We start from the raw sequence: 21,578 nt of genomic DNA, 5'->3' as shown, positions 1-21,578 counted from the left end.
GGTAATTGAGTTTTCCAATGAGCTATCACCATATGTCACAAACTTTTTGTAAATCTTTATTTTCAAAAACCCTGCAATTTGACATGACCTACTGATAAATGTTAAACATTTTCTTGTTGCCTTTGGAGACACAATTAAACCATTTCTGTAACTCCTTTATTTGCCTCTGTAAGCAAGTCTTAGGAGTCATCCTTCCATTTAGCTTCAAATTCCTGCTGGTTTCCTTTATAGGAAAAAAATCTTGATGTGACTCCGTTCTGCCATATTATTATATTATATAATAATTATTATTATATTTTCATAGGATCATAAATTTAGGGCTGGAAGGGATTATAGAGGTCATCTAGTCCAAACCTCTCATTTTACTGGTGAAGAAAATCAGGGTCAGAGTGGTTAAGTGATTTGACCATGGTCAAACAGCTCCTAAGTGTCAGAAGTAGGATTTGAACATAGATCTTCCTGGCTCTCAGTCTTCAGACTTGGGTCTGATGGACCAAGTTCTCCCATTTATAGGAGTCATAGTAAAATTTATAGTTATAGATGATGTAAAAACTGTTTGATTCTTTTTTTTTTTGACTTGTAGATTTTATTTTTTTTTTGTGGGACAATGAGGGTTAAGTGACTCGCCCAGGGTCACACAGCTAGTAAGTATCAAGTGTCTGAGGCTGGATTTGAACTCAGGTCCTCCTGAATCCAGGGCTGGTGCTTTATCCACTGAGCCACCTAGCTGCCCCCAAAGCTCCTTTTCTTGATGATGAAAAGTTTGAATATCAACTGGTCATCAATTCCCCAGGCATTCTCCCCAGGATGAGTTAGCACTGGTCCCAGATCTTGAGCTACCCAACAGGTCTGGGCTCCTCCCTCCCTTTTCTCCACTGCGTGGTCATGCTTGAACCAGATAAAAGCTCTGCTTTATTGGTTTGGGGTTCCTAATTCCACCCAGGAGTCTATCAGATCTGTCCTGTGTCCATCCTCCTGGACCATCCCTTATTGTATTTCCCCTTAATAAAACTTGCTTGGTCCACTTTCTCTCTGCCTGCTCCAGTCTTGAGCTCCCATGTTGTTTTGGTAGTACACAAATTTTGCATGCTACATGCCATGCACATTTTTTCCTCAGAATCATCAGCTGTTGACCAGAAGGACTGGGGCTAATGGTCTTGGCAGCCACCCCTACCTCTTGAGCCACAATTTAGGGAATGTAAAATGCAAGGGTGGAGTCAGGAGCTTGATGACCAGATGGTGGGGCCTCCTCCCTCCTCCCTGACACCAGGGCTGTAACTAGACACCCACCCCAACCACATGTCCCTTGGGTGTTTCCCTTGGCAACATAAGTGGCATTGCCACTGTACCCTGTGCTGCACTTTGGAATTTCAAACCTCACTCAAACTACATTAAGGCAAAAAGTAAAAACTGTTTAATATTTTTTCTTTGTTTGATAGACTGCCAAGGCCAAAGAATTATCACCAAATGGCCAACCTACTGGTGATGGGCCCCTTCTGTATTTAGCCAAATTGGTCCTTGGGAAAAAGGACACAGTCTCTTGCCAGGACCGTGCTCAGTGTCTTTCTGGAGTGGTAGAATCTGCCAAACCTTGTGCTTTGCTGGTGTGGTCTTTCCTATCCCAGGGTCCCTACCATGCCACAATGAGGCATCAGTGAAGTGGAGGGCTGGATCTCACGAAATGAAATTCAATAGGAATTAGTAAAGTCTATTGCACAACGACAGGATGGTAGAGCTGTGGCTAGACCAGGTAAGCTACAGACTCGATGAGTCAGCACTCTGACACTGCAGCTAAAAAAAAATAAAAGCTATCTTGGGTTTCATTAATTAAGGTACATTGTCCAGAACAAGAGAGGTGATAATCCTACTTTAACCTGCCCGAGTCAGATTACATCCAAGGCATTATGTTCAGTTCTGGGAGCCACATATTTCACAGGATGCTGACAAGCAGGAAACCTTGCTAGAGGAGGAAAAGTTAAATGAACAGGGCAAAGAAAAGGAACAAGCATTTATTAAGTGCCTACTATGTTCCCAGCATGGTGCTCAACTCTTTACAAATATCATCTTTTTCTTTTCTAATTTTTTTTTGGGGGGGTGAGGCGATTGGGGTTAAGTGACTTGCCCAGGGTCACACAGCTAGTAAGTGTTAAGTATATGAGGTCGGATTTGAACTCAGGTCCTCCTGAATCCAGGGCTGGTGCTCTATCCACTGCGCCACCTAGCTGCCCCTACAAATGTCATCTTATTTGATCTTCACATCCACCCTGGGAAGTAGGTGTTATTATTTTTTTTCCATTTTACATTTGAGGAAACTGAGGCATCCAAAGATTAAGTGACTTGCCCAGTATCATACTGGGGCTGGATTTGAACTCAGGCCCAGGGCTCTAGGTCCAGCACTTTCCCCACTATACCTAATTAGCCTAGAGAAGAAAAGGTTGAGGAAGGACATGATAATAGCCTTCAAGTATTTAAAGGGCTGTCACATGGAATAGGGATTAAATTTATTTATTTTGCTAATTCCCATGGAGCATAAGTAGAGTGATGAGTAGAAGTTGTAGAGCTGGTGAAAATATTTTTTTTGTGATAGCAAAGAATTAGAAACAAAGTGAGAGCCCATTGACTGGGGAAAGGCTAAACAAAATGTGATAATGTGCATGTAACAGAATATTACTACATTGTAATAAACCACAAATAGGAAGAATTCAGAGAAGCTTGAGAAAAGTCTTATGAACTGATTCAGAATGAAACAGACTAGAAAAACAATATATATGGACCACAACAATGTAAATGGAAAGAACAATTTTTTAAAAACTAAAAAAAACCAAACAAACAACTAAATACCTTGTGATTATAATGATCAAGCTTAGCCCTAAGAAAGAATAAAGAAAATCTTCCCTCCCTCCTTTGCACAGGTAGAAAACCATGGATGCAGAATATTACATATATTATTAAAATCTTTTGATACATTGGTTTTGCTAAACTGTTCTCCCTTCTATCTTTCTTTTAATCTTTGTTATTAGCACTGGGCTGCTCAATAGTATAGTGGAACACACATATTCAGAAATGAATGTAACCTAATGACAAAATTCATTAATATTTTTTAATGTAATATATATAAAAAGGAGTGACACCAGCCCTTAATTCTATCTAGACTCTCTCTTCCTGAACTAGGAAGGTGTACCTACACTTTTAGGTGGAGATAGTTCTCCAAAGGGAGTAGCCATGTGGCTACAACTCACTCTCATGACCACAGGGGTAATCCTGGTCTGGGAGAGAGATATATATATCTGTTATTCACTGCAGTAGCTCCTGAGCCCCCACTGGTATTCTTTACATTTATGTAAAGCAGTTGCAATGACAGCATTAATTCCTAAACATGAAACATTAAAAAAGACATATTTATTTAAGCAAGAATAATCACATTTATTAAATAGAAGGCAAAATTAGGAATAATCAAAACATAACAATCCATAAATATGCTTGGGGTATATTCTCCTACCAATTCACACAGTGTCCATAAGGGGAAGAATGGGTTCAACCTTCAGAGATCTAGCAATGATGCATATGAGCAGGGAAGCCCATGTGCGTGGAGACAACTCAAATTTACATTCGGTTAGATTATCTTATCCCCTTATTTAACTGGTACTTTGGGCATCTGGAATGTCATGGAAAACCTGAGGGAATGATATATGTGAGGGAATATCATTGGGGGAAAGTATGTCCCTTGTGGGACTTGGTGGCAACTTAGGGATATAAATCAGGTCTTTATATAGTTAAGGGTCATTCATGAGTCCTAGGCAGAAGGACCAAAAGGAAGGGAAGGTGCTACAACCCAAAAGTTGTCTATTTCTCAATTTTGACTGGGTCTCCCTATTCAAATCCTTCATAAAGAGTAATTTCCCAAAGCTCAGGCATGTTCTGCCAATGTGATGTCACAGCTAAGCCTTAGGATGATACTAGGCAGATGATTGGCAGGGAACTAGAGAAGGGTGAGCCATCATGGAGGTTAGTTTACCAAGAGACAGCAAGGAAGAAATAGTGCCCTGTAGCAAGCACTTCTGAGTGCTTTCCTTCTAGCTCCCTACTTAGGTCCAGAATGGTCCACCCTTGGCTGTCCCAGATGCACTGCCCTTTTCCATGGTGCTAAGAATATTACATCCCAAACTCCCCAATTAACACAGGCCATTTCAAGATTCTTCTGAACAGTTGACTTTTAATTCATATTCAGTAATTTATGGAAATGGATTTTCAAACATTTGGAAAAAAGCACTTGAAAAAGATGGCCTATTCTCTGACATTTTGTTAAGTCAATGAGCATTCCTGCCCAGTGGCAGCTTGATGCGTACTTTTGTCCATATTGAGCTTTCCTGGTGAGACCCAGGAGAAAAGAAGAGCTTTCTAAAACATTTTAATTGTAAGAGGAGTTCATTAGAGTAGATCTCATTACAATAAATTATCATTCACTGCTCTAAATCCCAACAAAATGGACACTGGTATCATTGCAGTCTGTGGATGTTTGCAGGCAGACCCTATAATAAGCTGATAATAGATGACAAAGCCTGGCAATTTGTCCTCAGCCAAACCAGTTATTTCTCCCAAGGGGTAAATATCCCACAATTTGAAGGCTACAAAATTAAACTAACAACTCAGGTATAAAAAGTACAAACTCTGACTAGGAAAAAAGCATATTTCCTTCTATCCTACTTTTAGTTAGATCCAAAAAAGCACTTTCCCCCACTGGACACTAATTCAAAGTTAAGCTTTTCCCTATTAGAACTATGACAGATTGCAGAGAGACACAATACAATGATTGAAGACTTGTACTAATCACACCAATTGATATAAATTACTATGTCAGCTGTACCATGCAGAAGTCTGTAGGATTTACACCTCATTAGCTCAGCAGTGCTAAATGAATCAACAGAGTTCAGTGGTACCATTTTTAATTAATTGTTCCTGTAACAAGGCAAAAAAAAAATTGCAAATGGTAACTGAAAAGTGGCATCAAAACTTCCAATGAACCAAAAAAGCAGTTGGAGGAAGGGGAAATAGCGATAATGAAATAATTTTTTCTGATTTGAGTCAACACATTATACCTCTGTCAAACCCTCAGTGAGAGAATTATTCCAGGCAGGTGATTTAGCATGTGGATGGGCAAAAGCCAAGGAAACTTGAGACCTAATGAGTTTGTTTTCCATTGGGCTTTTGGTAGATGAAGTGGAGGTAGGGGTAGAGTGAGATGGGGAGAAGGAGGAGAATGGTCAATTCTGAAGGGATTCTTACTCATTTTTAGCTTGACTAAGTCAAACTTTCCCCAGGAAGAATCAGCTCAGGACCAGGGCAGCTCATTCTGTATCCAAACACCATTCAGGTAACTTCACATCTGAAGCATAAAGATAAGTCAAGAAGTTGACACTTAGTGGGAGAGGATAGACGAGAAGTGCCTGTAAATGTTTAACAACCAGCCCTGGGGGGAGGGGGGGGATTCACATGTGACACATTTTTCAATTTAATCTCTATTATTAACATTTTCTCAATTGTTTGTGTGTGTGGGGGGGGGGGGTTGTTTGTTTGCTTTGGAGTTGGTTTTGTTTGGTGAGGCGATTGGGGTTAAGTGACTTGCCCAGGGTCACACAGCTAGTAAGTGTCAAGTGTCCGAGACCGTATTTCAACTCAGGTCCTCCTGATTTCATGGCTCATGCTCTATCCATTGTACCACCTAGCTGCCCTTCTCAATTGTTTTATTAAGTCTAGACAATTGACAGAACAATTAATCCCCCCCTGATTTGTTGCTTTTGCCAATGTTTGATTTCTAAATGCTTACATTAAAAATTTAACAATCAGCTCTTGCAAGCAAGCTGGTATGAGCTCGCTCCTGCACACCCCTGACTCTAGAAGAAGAAAGAAGGGAGGGAACAGGAATGGGGGGGAAAAGAGAATGCCTGGACAATTCAGTTCAAAGTATTCACTCAGTCTCTGCAGTCCCTGGTCTCAGGGAGCTCAGAGGCCATCTAAGGCATCCCTTACTTGAATAATAATCTCCTACATAATACACCTGACACTTGATCATCCAGTACTTGCTTGAGGATCTCCACTGAGAGGCAACCTGTGGAGCAGCACATTCCCCTTTTGGACAACTCTGCTTTTCCTGATATCCAGCTTAAATTCGTCTCTTTGCAACTGTCAGTTCTGACCTTAGGAATCAGTTAGAAAAAGTTTTCTTTTTCCATGTGAAAGCCCTTGAAATACTTAAAGAGAGCTATCATACCTTTCCCCCTTAAAGCTTCACTTCTCCAGGATAAACATCCCCAATTTTCCCCATCATTTCTTCTAGAGACCATTCACCATCTTGGCTGCCCTACTCAGCAAGCCATGCAGCTTGTCAATAATGGCTTTCCTAAATTTGTCGCCTGGTACTGAACACAACACTTGACATAGGGTCAAGTTCTCTTTCCCCAGTCCTAGACAAATTGCCCCTCTTTAGAAAGTCTAAGGGAGATTGGTACCTCAGAGCCACGTGCTTTGTGCTTTTCTCCCCAAGAGAAGTCCAAGGATTTCTCTTGGTTTCCCTTCTCTTCCCTTCCCTTCCTCCCCCCCCCTTCCCTTCCCTTGCCCCAAAATAAACTACCATCTTATTGGAATTGCTTTTGTGTGCAAGAGGGTGTAATTCTTTAAAGAGGAATTCCTAAGAACCCCTACCCCTAACCCAAACCCCATACCCCATTTTCCCCATAACATTTTGGTGGCCCATACGGGGAGAAAGGAAATTCCCTCTTTCCTCTTGGCACACAAAACTGGGGGGCTGGGAACCTCCCTTCTGGGTTTCCTTTCTCCCTCTCCCTCCTGATTCAACCTCCCATTCAAGTCACAGAGAGGTAGAGAGAGGGTCAGCTTCCGCGCAACAGCAAAGGGCAGACTGGGTCTCCCTCCCTCGCCAAAAGCTCAGCTTAGATGTCTGAACCATGCTCGGACCCTAGGACTCCACGTTTCTGGAACCAATTCCCTGTGCCCTTCACAACCGAGCTCCAGCCACACGAGGAGTGGATGTTTTTAATAACAGGGATCTTGCAGTAGCCAAAGAGAGAGAAAAGATGGCTCATGCCCGCTCCATAGACCAAGCTTCTATAATAGCAGCAGCCATCACCACATCTGCTACCAGCAGAACTCCGGGTGGCCGAGATTCTGGCAGCTGCAGTAAACCAGGACACAGAAGTGGGGGACGCTGCACGAAGGCTCAAGGATTCATGGCACTGTGCCTACGTGTTGCCTCTGGACCCTCTGGGCCTCTCATAGCTCCACGCACTCCAGGCCTTCTCCACTTCTCTCCCCTCCCCTTCCCTTGTGCCGTGATTTCTTCGACCCCCGTCAGTATGAAGCAGTTTCAGAAGAATCTTTGTCCCCTTTCCTTATATAGAGAGAAGTGGGGAATGTTGAGGGTATAGAGCACCCCAGAAGTTCTCTGGGGCACACCAAGGAATCTTCTCCTTGAGAAACTAAACCAGAGGACACACCCCTTCATCTTGTACTTGTGAAGTTGATTTTCATTTATTTAGCCCAAATAAAGGCTTTACATTTATCTTTATTAAATTTCTTATTAGATTAATTATATTTTTGTGGGGGGGAGTGGGAGTTAAGTGACTTGCCCAGGGTCACTCAGCTAGTAAATGTCAAGTGTCTGAGGCCGGATTTGAACTCAGGTACTCCTGACTCCAGGGCCCCTAAACCACCCAACTTCAAAGCCATCTGAAAATTGGATAAGCATACCATCTATGCCTCAATAATAAGCAACACAAGACCAAGCACACATCTCTCAAGGCAGTCACCTGGAAACTTCCTACCAAGGTCATGATTCAATCCAATCCAATCCAATAGACACCTTTGAAACACTTGCTCTGTTCCAGGCAGTGGGTTAAGCACCTGATTATACAATGAAAAAGAAGACAGTCCTTGCCCTCCAGGAGTTTCTAATCTAATGAGGAAGACAACACACAAAAAGAGGGAGTGTAACATTAAATCATGAATGAATGAATGAAGCATTTATTATGCACTTCCTATATACAAAGCACTGTGTTAAACACTGGACACTATCTATGAAGGCTGGGCCAGGAGATGCTGCCACCCCCAGGACTCTTATACCAATTTGACCATTGGTGGTAATTGTTCTGCAGTTGTTGCTAGTGTGAAGAGGAAGTTGGAGCCCTTCTCTGCAATGATTTCTCCTCTCGATGATGGGTGCAGGAGCTGGACTGGAATTAGGTCTGGTGGTTTGGGGGGTGGGGTACTACCATTTCCAAGGCTCTTGGGCTCAGGATCCTGGGGTATCCCCATCAGAGTCCAAGGGGAAATGGCAGTCAAGGTGTCGGTAGCAATTTGACATGCCTGGCATGGATACAACTGACTTAATGATCACATCAGTCAGTAATTTGGGGACGCAATGATGTAATCTGGGTCTGACATGTGAATTCATCAATAGCAACTAGGTGCTCCCTCACTAGATCCTTACTTATCATGTATATTAACTCCCTATTATTGGTTTGTTTTCTGTCCTTTCTAACCCAAAGATCATTCTCTTTTTCAGGCAACATGGAAGCAAAATGGGGCTTCTCTCCATTGTCCTCTATCACCATCCTGTCCACCTCAAGCATCCTTTATCGTCATTCTGTCCACCTCTTTCCTTTTCCCAAGGTAGCTAAAAAACAAAACAATACAACCCCCTTTTTGTTTTCCTTAGCTTTTCTTGACCACTCAGCTCATTTTGACTTTTAATGTTCCTAACACCATCCTCTTTCTTATTCATTGCTTTTGAATCCATCCTTAGTTATTGGTCCATTTATCCATCCTCTATACAAGTTTTTATAAAATCTGTTGAGTACCCAATGCATTTGCATCACTCTTTAGACAATTCCCCTTTTTCCTTCTCATTGAAATTGTTTCTCTTTATGTCTTCAGAATTTCATTTTTGAGAGCTCATCTCTTGTTGGTTTATTTCCTCTGTAGAATTTTAGGACGTGGGATCCTAAATATCCTTCCAACACTCTTTGAAATCTGTTCAGTGATAATGATAATAATAGGTGATGCATTCTCCCCCTTGAGGGCTTTGGAGGGGACAGTTAACTTTGTTTCCTCAGTGCTATCAGAGATGCTGCCAAAGTAGTCCATTCATCTTCTTTTGGGTTTCAATAGTGCCTCTATCTAGATTTTCCTCTTGCCCTTCAAAAGAGGCTATTTCTAACACTAAAGGATTCAGGGCTCTAAAATGAAACACAGAACCCCAGGTTTCTTGACTTCTTTGCCCTGAATTAATGCATACTGTTGTTCAACTCCAGTAAATAAAATGTTAATGTGGCCAGACCTAGGATATCACATATCAACTGACATCTCACATAATGGTAACAATGCCAAGGGCCCATCTGTTCAAAAATCTTCCCATATCCCACACAATGAAGGTGCTGGCCCAGAGAAGCCCTAAACAAATACTTATGAATGAGTAAATGAATGAATGATAATCTTTAAAAGATCATCATGCAACAGGGCTGCTTTATAGACAAATTCATCATATTGCAAATTTTGTACCATCCATTTGAAAGACTCAAAATTTTCTCACCTGAAGGTACAGGATTAAAAATTAATCATCACTGCTGTAGAAAAGTACAGATTATTCCAAGGATGGCATTTCACCAAACTGGGAGGGAAATGGTAAGTCCAATCTGCTGAAAAAAAAAAAAAGATCCTTCATTAGTGTACATCCATCACTCTCCCCTCCAAGGAGGACTACAGATATCCATCCACCACCTGTTTCCTTCAGAGATTTCAGGAAGGTCTTTTTTATTCAGAACTAAGAAGTGACTTTTTTTGGTTATCATTGTTATTGTTGCTCCCTCTAAAATCTGACTTCCTTCCTTTCTGGGCAGACAAATGCAATCCTCCTTAAGCAGCAAATCATGAATCTGCTATGCCAACCCCTCAGACGCCTGTGTCACTTGGAAACTCTTGGATGCCAGACATTAATCGTCAACATGATAGCTAAGAGTGGTCCATGGGCAGGTCAAGTAAGGAAGGGTAAGCTGAATGGCCCCTTCTTCCCCATAAAGTCACTTCACACCCTCCATCACCGTTCCTGTTAACCACTTCAGATCTTAAGTATAATGTTTTCTCTGCTGAGAGGATGCCATTAGCACAGTAAACAGTTAGACTGTGAACTGAACAGCACCAGGGGAAATCACCTCCAAGTGGGAACTGCTTAGACTTTTGTTTGCAGGCCACTTTAAGAAGAAAATTGCTTTGTTATACACACTTTGAGGCCATTTTTATCTTATGCTCCTTACTAATAAGGAGAAGAGAATACACATACATCTTTATTTTAAATATATGTATATGTGTACATATACATATACAGAGAGAAGTAGATAGGTAGATAGACAGGTAGACAGACAGATACATAGATGATTGATAGATAAGATACATAAATGGATAGATGATTGATAGATTAGATAGATAGATGATAGATATGTACATACATAACTACATAGATATTTTTAGAGAACAGAGCTGGGGGGTCTCCTTCATACCACCCTTCAAAGAGAGCAACCACTTGGTATGGTGGAAAGAACACTGAATTTGGAGTCCTAGACTGAGAGTTCAAATCCTACTTTTCTCACTTATAACATTGATCAAATCTTTTAACCTTTATAGGCTTCATTTTTCTCACCTATAAAGTAAGAGGATAGGACCAAGGGACATCTAGGTGGCACAGTGGATAGAGCACCAGCCCTGGATTCAGGAGTACCTGAGTTCAAATCCAGCCTTAGACACTTAACACTTATTAGCTGTGTGACCCTGGGCAAGTCACTTAACCCCAACTGCCTCACAAAAAAAACAAACAAACAAACAACAACAAAAAAGAGGATAGAACTAGCTGGTATCTAAAGTCTATGCCAATGCTAAATCTATGATCCTGCCATTTTGTAGCTTGCCTCACCATTTACTTCTAAAAGTTCTTTATCTTTTTCACTACTGGACCCAATGACTTAATTTTTTTCATAAAAGTATTTTATTATTTTCCAGTTACATGTAGAGATAATTTTCAACATTTGTTTTTATAAGATTTCTAGTTTCAAATTTTTCTCCCTCCCTCCCCACTCCCCAAGACAGCAAACGATCTGATATAGGTTATATATGTACAACATATTAAACATATTTCTTCATTAGTCATGCTATGCTAGAAGAATCAGAGCAAGAAGGAAAAACCTCAAAAAACAAAAAAATAGAAATAGTATGGTTCAATCGGCATCTAGATTCCATAGTTCTTTTTTTTCTGGATTTGGAGAACATTTTCCATCATGAGTCCTTTGGAACTATCTTGGACCATTGTATTGCTGAGAAGAGTCAAGTCTATCACAGTTGATCAAAACGCAGTGTTGTTGATACTGTGTACAATGTTCTCCTGGTTCTGCCCATCTCAGCATCAGTTCATGTAAGTCCTTTCAGGTTTCTCTGAAATCTGCCTGCTCATCGTTTCTTACAGAACAATAGTATTTCATTACATTCATATACCACAACTTGTTCAACCATTTCCCAACTGATGAGCATCCCCTCAATTTCCAATTCCTTGCCACCACAAAAAGAGTAGCTATAAATATTTTTGTACATGTGGGTCCTTTTGCCTTTTTTATGACCTCTTTGGGAAAAAGAACCGATAGTGGTATTGCTGGGTCAAAGGGTATGCACAGCTTTATAGCTCTTTGGGCATAATTCCAAATTGCTCTCCAGAATGGTTGGATCAGTTCACAGCTCCACCAACAATGCATTAGTGTTCCAATTTTTCCACAGCTTCTCCAACATTTATTATTTTCCTTTTTTGTCATATTAGCCAATCTGATAGGTGTCAGGTAGTACCTCAGAGTTGTTTTAATTTGCATTTCTCTAGTCAATAGTGATTTAGAGCATTTTTTCATATGGCAATAGAGAGCTTTGATTTCTTCATATATCCTTTGACCATTTCTCAATTGGGGAATGACTTGGATTCTTATAAATTTGGTTTAGTTCCTGGTATATTTTAGAAATGAGGCCTTTATCAGAAGTACTGGCTATAAAAATTGTTTCCCAGTTTTCTGCCCCCCTTCTAGTTTTGGATGCCTTGCTTCTGTGTGTACAAAAACTTTTTAATTTAATGTAATTAAAATGATCCATTTTGCATTTCATAATATTATCTATCTCTTGTTTGGTCATAAACTGTTTTCCTTTCCATAAATCTGAGAGATAAATTATTCCTTCCTCTACTAATTTACCTATGGTATCACCTTTTATGTCTAAATCATGTACCCATTTTGACCTTATTTTAGTATAAGGTGTAAGAGGTTGGTCTATGCCTAGTTTCTCATACTCTCTTCCAGTTTTCCCAGCAGTTTTTGTCAAATACTGAATTCTTATCCCAGAAGCTGGAGTCTTTGGGTTTATCAAACAGTACATTACTAAAGTCATTTACTTCTGTGTCTCCCGTGCCTAACCTATTCTACTGATCCACCACTCTATTTCTTAGCCAGTACCAAATAGTTTTGATGACTGCTGCTTTATAGTAAAGCTTCAGATTTGGTACAGCTAGCCTACCTTCCTGTGCATTTTTCCCATTAGTTCCATTGATATTCTTGACCTTTTGTTTTTTCCACCCAATGACTTATATTGTTCAAACAAATTGATCTTCTCACCCAAGATTCCCCACTCTTCAGGGAGGCAGGTATCCCTTCCTTGGTACTGATGTCCTTTCTTCCCACTTGGACTAAAGTGCCACACCCCATTCTCTCCAATTATCTAATGCTGATCATCCTTCAAGACTCAATTCAAAGACCATCTTTTTGAAGACTTTCCAACGTGTCAGGCCACAGAAAATTCTAGGAATCAGGAAGAATAGGTAGGAATCACAGACTTAGAGCTGGAAAGAACCAGAGAGGTCATCCAGTTCAACCTGTTCATTTCCAGAAGAGGAACCTAGGTCCCAGAGAAGTAAAGTGAGTTACCGAAAGTCACACAGCTAGAAAGTAATAAAGCAGGATGCTTCAGACTCAAGATCTAAGCCACTTTTAACTACACCATGCCATACTCAGAATTAGAGAGGATTTTATGGGTTACTTAGCTAACCCCCCTAAGTTTATGGATAGGGAAACTGAGGCCCACAAAAGATAAATGACTTAACCTAGGTAAATAGGGTAGCAAGTAAGACACCCAGAATTCAAACCCAAGTCCTCCAATGCTATACTCAATGCTCTTTTTTACTGTATCATTTGAATCATATTGTCAGCTAGAAGGGATTTTAGAGATCATCCAATCAATTACCCTGTTAAAAGATAGAGAATATCAGAAGTGGTACTATCAAGTAAGGGTTTTCTTTAGGATCCACTGGGTTGTACTGGAATTCTTCCTTGTTGCTTTTCTTGTGATATATTGCTTAATTCCATGCTTTCTTGAAATCTTCTCTCATCATTTCATGTCTGATTATGCATTCCTTAAGGCAAGAGACACATCTTATAAATATCTTAGATCTAGTAGAATTCAGGCTCCCAGTACTATTCAATAATTATTTGTTGGTTGATCACTTGGCAGCTAGTTTTAGAAAATTCACAAGAGGAGGTCTTCCTTTGGAGTTGGAGAGAAGATTCTTCCCTAGGTATAGGAAAAGGTACCAGACTGATATATTTAATGGCTCTTAGTGGAGTTCATTAAGTTGACCCAATGAGAGAGATAAGAGAACAACTGAGAGAAGCTCTTTCTGTAAGAACAGCCTGCATCATCCACTCTGGTAAAGAAAAAGGGACAAATGAAATTCGTTCTCCCTAACCCAGCTGTGCAAGAGGTCTAGGGGACCATGAAGAGGACGAGTAAACACCATCTTCACCTGCTGCTTGAGTTAAAAGCTTTTTGAGTCTCAGTTAGATGTTGCACAGCTCTAGTTGACAAAAGAACTAGAAAGGTGCTGATTCAAGAGAAATGTGTTGGTCTTTAGCCATCTCAGACTGAAAGAGTGTTTGTTACCACAGCTCCGAGGTAGAGGCAGGACTCCAGAAGTGGATAACAGGTGCAGTAAATAGTGGCCCAAGCTCGATAGGGAAATGGTGAATGGCAGAGCACAAGGGCAGAGGGCACCATTCAGCACCAAAGGCATCCATGTTGCCTCAGTTTCCATGACAGCTTCCCAGATGGAACAAAGCAAGAGACCTCCAGAATTATGTTGAAGGAACTGCCAAAAAATGGAGCCAATCAACCAACCAATCAGAAAGGATTTATTAAGAGTTTCCTATGGGCCAGGTACTGCACTAACAACATGTAAATAACTAGCTACATAAAAGATATATAGTCAGTCGATGAACATTTATAAAGTGCTTACTATGTGCTAACTGCAAAATACAAATAGAAATAGAGTTCATGTCATTAAGGAGCTCACATTCCAATGGGGAGATAACATGCAAGTAACTAAATATCTAATAGTCTGTCAATAAACATTTATTGAGAGTGCCTACTAGGGGACAGATACTATACTAAGTGATGAGGATTGCAAATACAAAGAAAAAGAAAGATGGTCTGTCCTCAGAAAGCTTATATTCTATCAGGGGGACAACATGTAAGTATCTAGGTATATACACAAGATTGTTGTTGTTTGTTCGTCCTTTGTTCTTGAAGAAGACCAATGCTGTCACAATGTTGGAGTTAGGGAACAATGTGTTTGCAGTGGCTGATCAGCCCAATGAGTTTGGAAGGCACTACCACAGGTTGGACACAAGTGGTCCCTTAGAACATTTAGACTGGAAGTGGCTCTGAATTTGCACAGCTCACATTTCTTTTGTGTTCCAATGATTCTGCTTCACTCATGGAGTACAGCGCCTCCTCTGATGTGGGTACCCCATGCTAGATGGTCTTGTGTCAGTGTTTCCCACGTTTCACAGTCAATACCAAAGTTCTTCAGAAAGTCCTGGTATCACTTCTTCTGAACACCGTGTGAGCACTTACTTTGTGTGAGTTCTCAGTAAAATAGACTTTTGGGGAAGTGTACATTTGGCATTTGGGCCCCCTGGCCAGCCCATTGAAGTTGTGCCCTCTGCAGCAGAGTTTGAATGCTTGGCAGTTCAGTTCAAGAAAGGACCTTGGCATCTGGTACCTCATCTTGCCAGGTGATCTTCAGGATCTTTCTGAAGACAATTCAAGTAAAAGTGATTCAGTTTTCTGGCATAGTGCTGATAGGCTGTCCAGACTTATCAGGTGTACAACAGTGAAGTCAGCACAATGGCCCTGTAGACCTTTAGTTTGGTAGGCTGCCTCTTATCTCTTCTCTCCCACACTCAAAATATCTCCACTTACCATGACCAGTGGATCTGCATATGGATGGTGTATCTGCTAGAGAACCTCTCTTTTCATGGTATCAATTGTCAGGCCAAAATTAGCACAAGCAGCAGAGACTCAATCCATACTTTGTTGAATCTTTACTATAGAGGCTGCATTGAATGCACAATCATCTCCAAACAAAAAGTTACATGCCACTCTCCTTCCACTTTAGTCTTGGCTTGTAGCCTTTTCAAATTAAAAAGTTTATTACCATTGATAAGCTGACCTCGATGCCATTTTCATCCCCATTGAAAGCATCGGACAACACTGAGGAAAGCATCATAAAGAGCTTGGGAGGGGCATCTAGGTGGCACAGTGGATAGACCACCAGCCCTGGAGTCAGGAGGACCTGAGTTCAAATCCAGCCTCAGACACTGAACAATTACTAGCTGTGTGACCCTGAGCAAGTCACTTAACCCCAATTGCCTCACTAAAAAAAAAAATGAAAGAAAGAAAATGTCCTAAAGGCACTTAGGGATGCTGGACTACAACTCAGGAAAGAGACCAGGGCTGGATAGATAGACTTGGGAGTCATGTACAGAGAGATGTGTACTAGATGTGGCAATTAAGAGATCATTATTAGATCCTTGGTAACTTTGGAGAGAGCAGTTACAGTTGAATGATGAAGTTAGAAGCCACATTGCCAGGGGGTTGCAAGATGAAATGAGAGAAAGTGGAGGCACCCAGTCGAGACAGGTTTCTCAAAGATTTTAGCCAAGAGCAACAGGGATGATACCATCCAGGGAAGATTTTTTAAGGGAAGAAGTCAACAGCAGGGAGGCCTAGCCAGTTGCTAGGAGACAGAGCTGGGGAACTCGGGCCAGAGAGGTGCTTACTTCATAGCAACCTTCCTTCACTCAGCTCAGTGCATAAACTTGCCTGGGAGCTGTTCCCTTCCCCACTGCCACGGGGATCTATGGACAACGGCACCTTTCTGTGTTATTTCAGGCCTAATTAACATTTGCTTTATAGTCCCTGCCTGTCTTGTTAGTAAGACATGCCCTGGATGGGGCACTGAACCCAAGCATTGGCATGATTCCACATCTGAGTGGGAAACATCTAACTAGACACAGGCAAACCTAAATCTTCAAGTGGAGACCTTTGTGGTCAGAGAAAGGAGGGAAAAGTGTGAGAGAAAGAGACACAAGCTTGTTCCTATTCTTTTTTTTTGTTTTCTTTCCCTCCCTTCCTTCCTTCTTCCTTTCCTCCCTCCCTCCTTCTCTCTCTCTCTCTCTCTGTCTCTGTCTCTCTCTGTCTCTGTCTCTGTCTCTGTCTCTGTCTCTCTCTGTCTCTCTCTCTCTCTCTCTCTTTCTTTCTCCATGAGGCAATTAGGGTTAAGTGACTTGCCCAGGGTCACATAAGCTAGTAAGTGTCAAGTGTCTGAGGTTGGATTTGAAGTCAGGTCCTTTTGACTCCAGTTCTGGTGATCTACCCTCTGCACAATCTAGATGTGCCTGTTTGGTTTTTTTCTACAGAAACAACATAATTTGGAAACATTCAAAATGTGTCCCTTAATTACATAATTCTGAGGTTTCCAGGGCCTGAGCATACCAAATAAAGTCATGGAACAAATGATTTCTATCGATAAAGTCTATAAATCTATGTGAAACAACTGACAATTCCCTGTTAAGACCATTTTAAAGGCAACCACCTACAAAATGTCGAGTGAGCGTACTCCAAATAGCCAACAGGAACTGACATTTAAATAGTGTTTTAAGATCTGTAAAGTGCTTCACATATGTTAACTCATGTTATCCTCACAGTAGCCATGTACAACACTAGCCCCATTTTACAGATGAAGCCACAAAGGTCCAGAGAAATTAAATTAAATGACTTGCCTGTGGTCGCTTTCCTCCTGAGGTAGAGTTCAAATGTCTGTTTGTTCTTAGCTCTGGCAGGAGCCAAGATCAGGAGTTTCCCATCTAGCACACTGCTTCTCAGTGAGACAGGGGTAGGGACTGGACCTTGGATGTCACTGGCACGAAGGAACTCCAAGAGGGGGAACCTCCCTCTACTAATGAAGGTTGGAATCACCTTGACAAATTGGATAGTCTTAGAGAGCTGCCCAGAACGGTTGACTTAGCCAGTCACACAGCCCGGATGTATCATTTGGCTCAGGTTTTCTTGGCTGCACCGGGGGCTCTCTCTCTCTTTTTTTTCTTCCCCCTTTGGTGAGGCAATTGTGGTTAAGTGACTTGCCCAGAGTTACACAGCCAGTAAGTGTTAAGTGTTTGAGGTTGCATTTGAACTCAGGTCCTCCTGAATCCAGGGATGGTGTTCTATCCACTTCACCACCTAGCTGCCCCAGGGGGCTCTCTATCCACCATGTCACTGTCTCTCTCAGTGGGCAATGATAAAATTCTTTCATGTCACGCTTTAGGGCCACCCTCAGTAGGCTTCTCAGATAGGAGTTAACAGAAACACCGTGTTTCCTTTATTTTTTTTTTTGTTGTTGTTGTTGTTTGTTTTTTTTAGTGAGGCAATTGGGGTTAAGTGACTTGCCCAGGGTCACACAGCTAGTAAGTGTTAAGTGTCTGAGGCCGGATTTGAACTCAGGTCCTCCTGACTCCAGCCACCTAGCTGCCCAAAACACCATGTTTCCTAAAGGTCAACCTCCCAGGCTACTCCCAGAAGGTGCTCAGATTCCAGAATGGTGCCTCACTTTCTTCCCAAATAAGGCGTCTGTGATATTTAAATTCTATATTGTGTGATCGCTTTAAATTTGAAGCTTCAGCACCAGTCTTTGGGCATTAAACATGTATTAAAGCATACAGGTATTCACAAGGAGTTCAGAAAGTTAAGAAAAGGCCTATCTGGCATAGAGTTCCAGCCTGGTCTGGTTCTTCCTCAAGTCCTCCTCCATGAACCTGCTTTAATCAGGAACTCTCTCCAGCAAACTGATTGTGGAAGCTTTTTATAGGTTGGAAGAGAGGTGGTCCTTACCACTGCTTCAAGCTGATTGGTTGGTGTCATCCAAATCCATTGGTTCTGAAGGTGTTCTCAAGTTGTGATTACAATCCAGTTAACTGGAAGTAGGCTAATCAGCAGTTAATCACTCTCACTTGATTCAATCAGTCTAGATTAACCTCCAGGTGGGTCTTTGAGTATCTGCTAAATCTCATTATTTCATCACACACCATAAGAGGAATGCACTTCCACCAACTCTCCTGAACCCTTCAGGTAGTGGCCTTTATCCACTGAGGCTGGGCTACCCTGCCTCCTTGCCCACTTTTATTTCATAAATGGTAATTTTAAGAGCACAGTCTCACAGAGGGGTATTTAATGAACAACCCCTCCATGCTGAAGGGAGAGCGGCTACTACACCCTTTGGTACTATTAGCTAAAATCCTGCCTTCCCATTCCTTGGAGCCGGGAGTATGCTGATAAACATTTAACAACCAGCTCTCCAGAAAATAAACAAACCTGTATAAACATACCTTTAAGTTTAATTTCCATTAATAACATTTTCTCCATCATCTTCTTCAGTCTAGACAATCAACAAAACAATAAATGAAACTGAGTTGTAGCCCTTCCCCATTTCCAAGGTGTACATTGTCACACTGAAAATTTCATGAAGGATCATCATTTCAAGTTGCCCTGGCACACCCCTGCCCCAAATCCCCCTGTTCCACTTTCTTTCTTTCTTTCTTTCTTTCTTTCTTTCTTTCTTTCTTTCTTTCTTTCTTTCTTTCTTTCTTTCTTTCTTTCTTTCTTTCTTTCTTTCTTTCTTTCTTTTTTTTGTGAGGCAATTGGGGTTAAGTGACTTGCCCAGGGTCACACAGCTAGTAAGTGCCAAGTGTCTGAGGTCGGATTTGAACTCAGGTCCTCCTGAATCCAGGGCCAGTGCTCTATCCACTGCGCCACCTAGCTGCCCCTGTTCCATGTTCTATACTAAAAAGTCAACCCTAGTCAATATATTTGTTGTCTAGTCATGTCTGATTATTTGTGACCTCAACTGAGTTTTCTTGGCAGAGATACTGGAGTGGTTTACCATATCCTTCTCCAGTTCATTTTACAGATGAGGAAACTGAGGCAAACAGGGTTAAATGACTTACCCAAGGTCACACAACTCGTAAGTATCTGAGGCTGGATTTGAACTCAGGAAGATGAATTGTCCTGATTCCTAGCCCAGTGGACTATCTGCTATACCACCTAGCTACCCTCAATACATATTAAAAATCAATAGTTTGGGGGCAGCTAGGTGGCGCAGTGGATAGAGCACTGGCCCTGGAGTCAGGAGGACCTGAGTTCAAATCTGACCTCAGAAACTTGACACTTACTAGCTGTGTGACCCTGGGAAAGTCACTTAACCCTCATTGCCCCACTAAAAAAAAAAAAGTCAATAGTTCTTGGTCCTTTTGAGTCTCCAGAAGCTCAATCAATCACGCAAAGATCAGTTTGAAGGATATTTTTAATATCTTTAGGGTACCAGAGTCACATCAGACTTTGCCTTCAGACTCAAGCCCCTCACTCCAGGTTCTAAAGATCCCGAACCCTTGGAGCTGCAAGTCTACCATGACGCCTTCCAAAGCACACGTTTCTGTGCAACCCTACAACGGCTGTGTTTATGAAATAAAGATCAGACTCTGCCTGGGACAATGAATTTAATCAGCACCCACTGGGCTCCGGCTTTGAAAGAGAAGCAAGCCATTCTCCTCCAGGTGATTGTTTTCAGATGTCACTCCCGAGGTGAGTCACCCACCCTCCGACAGCGAGTGACAGGCTCCAGCCTCAGCGGCAGGGCTGCTGCTGCTGCTTTGTCCACAACTTCATCTGAAATGACCTCATGAAATTAAAAAACAACAACAACAACAACCCACCACCCTCTGTATTTATGTAGAACAGAACAGGTAGCACCTGGCAATGGGATTTTTTCTGGGATGGCACCTGCACTCAATAGTCATTCTTTCGTTGTCAAATAAACATATACCCAGACACACACACACACACACACACACACACACACACACAGCCCTCCTCCCTTCTCCCATCAGCGCCAGAGGAACAGATGGACCGATCATCCTCCTTATTTTGCTGTAAGGACCCCTGTCGCTGCAGGAGAAGGATGGAGTCGTAATACATGTAATTAGGCAAGGAGAAGGACAGTGGAGCCTGTTAAAGGGGCCAGGCCGAGACAAGGCAAAACAGAAATTGTGGATTATAGATGGTCTGTTTCCATTAACTGGACCACGGAGGATGACCGGGCTGAGTGGGGGTGGGGGGCTCCCTGCACCTCCAACGAGGGCCATTGATATTGGCTTCTTCTATATTGAGGCAGGTTTATTTTTATATTCTGCTGCCAGAGTGATTTATGCTGTGGAACACCTCTCATTAATGTTGATAAGTTGCCTGTCTAAATCTCTATCTGTGTATTGATGTGGCAGCACCCCCCCTCCCCATCCCACCCATCTTTATGCCTCAATGGGCATGTTCATCACTAGATCAGTCTTCTGCCCAAAGGGAAGGCTAATCTATCTCACCACCCTCTTTGTGAGCTGGGCCAGGGACAGCCAGAGTTGACTACCCAACAACATCGAGGCTGGAGGTTGAGTGAATGGCGGCCAAATCGAATCCCTATTGCTCAGTATCCATGCGACTGTGTGTGAATAACTTGCTCTCTCCTGGCCTCGGTTTCCCCATTTTAAAGGGATAAACATTTTTCCCCTTTCTCTCTTCTGCAGTGACTGAATTTAATTCATTTTGACAAGTGTTTACCATAAGCACTCTCTGTGTGCCTGGCACTGTGGTGACTGCTGAAGATACACACACACACACACACACACACACACAGAGTCATTGCTTTCAAAGATGTTACATTCTGATAGGGGAGATAACCCATACACAGGTAAGTACAAAGTAATTTCTATGAGGGGGAGAACATCGATCACTAGGGGAATCAGGAGAGGCCTCACCTCACTAGTGCCACTTGAATCGAGCCTGGAAGGTATCTGGAGATTCCTACAGGCAGAGGTAAGAAAAGAGCCATCCTGGGGGGGGGGGGGGCTCTGTTTGCAGACACAGAGCAGGGCATGGAGTAAAGGAACATCTGGGGAGCATAAGTCTTTTTGGCTGGGCTACTGAGCATGGGAGGGGGAGCAATCTGAAGAAGACTGTAAGGATAATCTGGAACCAGATTGTAATGAGCTTTCTTTCTTTCTTTCTTTTTTAAGTTTTATTTTTTATTTGTATTTTTTGGAAGCAACTGGAGT

Source organism: Dromiciops gliroides, chromosome 1 (assembly GCF_019393635.1).
Source record: "Dromiciops gliroides isolate mDroGli1 chromosome 1, mDroGli1.pri, whole genome shotgun sequence".
In the NCBI taxonomy this organism is placed as follows: Eukaryota; Metazoa; Chordata; class Mammalia; order Microbiotheria; family Microbiotheriidae; genus Dromiciops; species Dromiciops gliroides.
Note: the sequence above shows the minus strand (reverse complement) of the source record.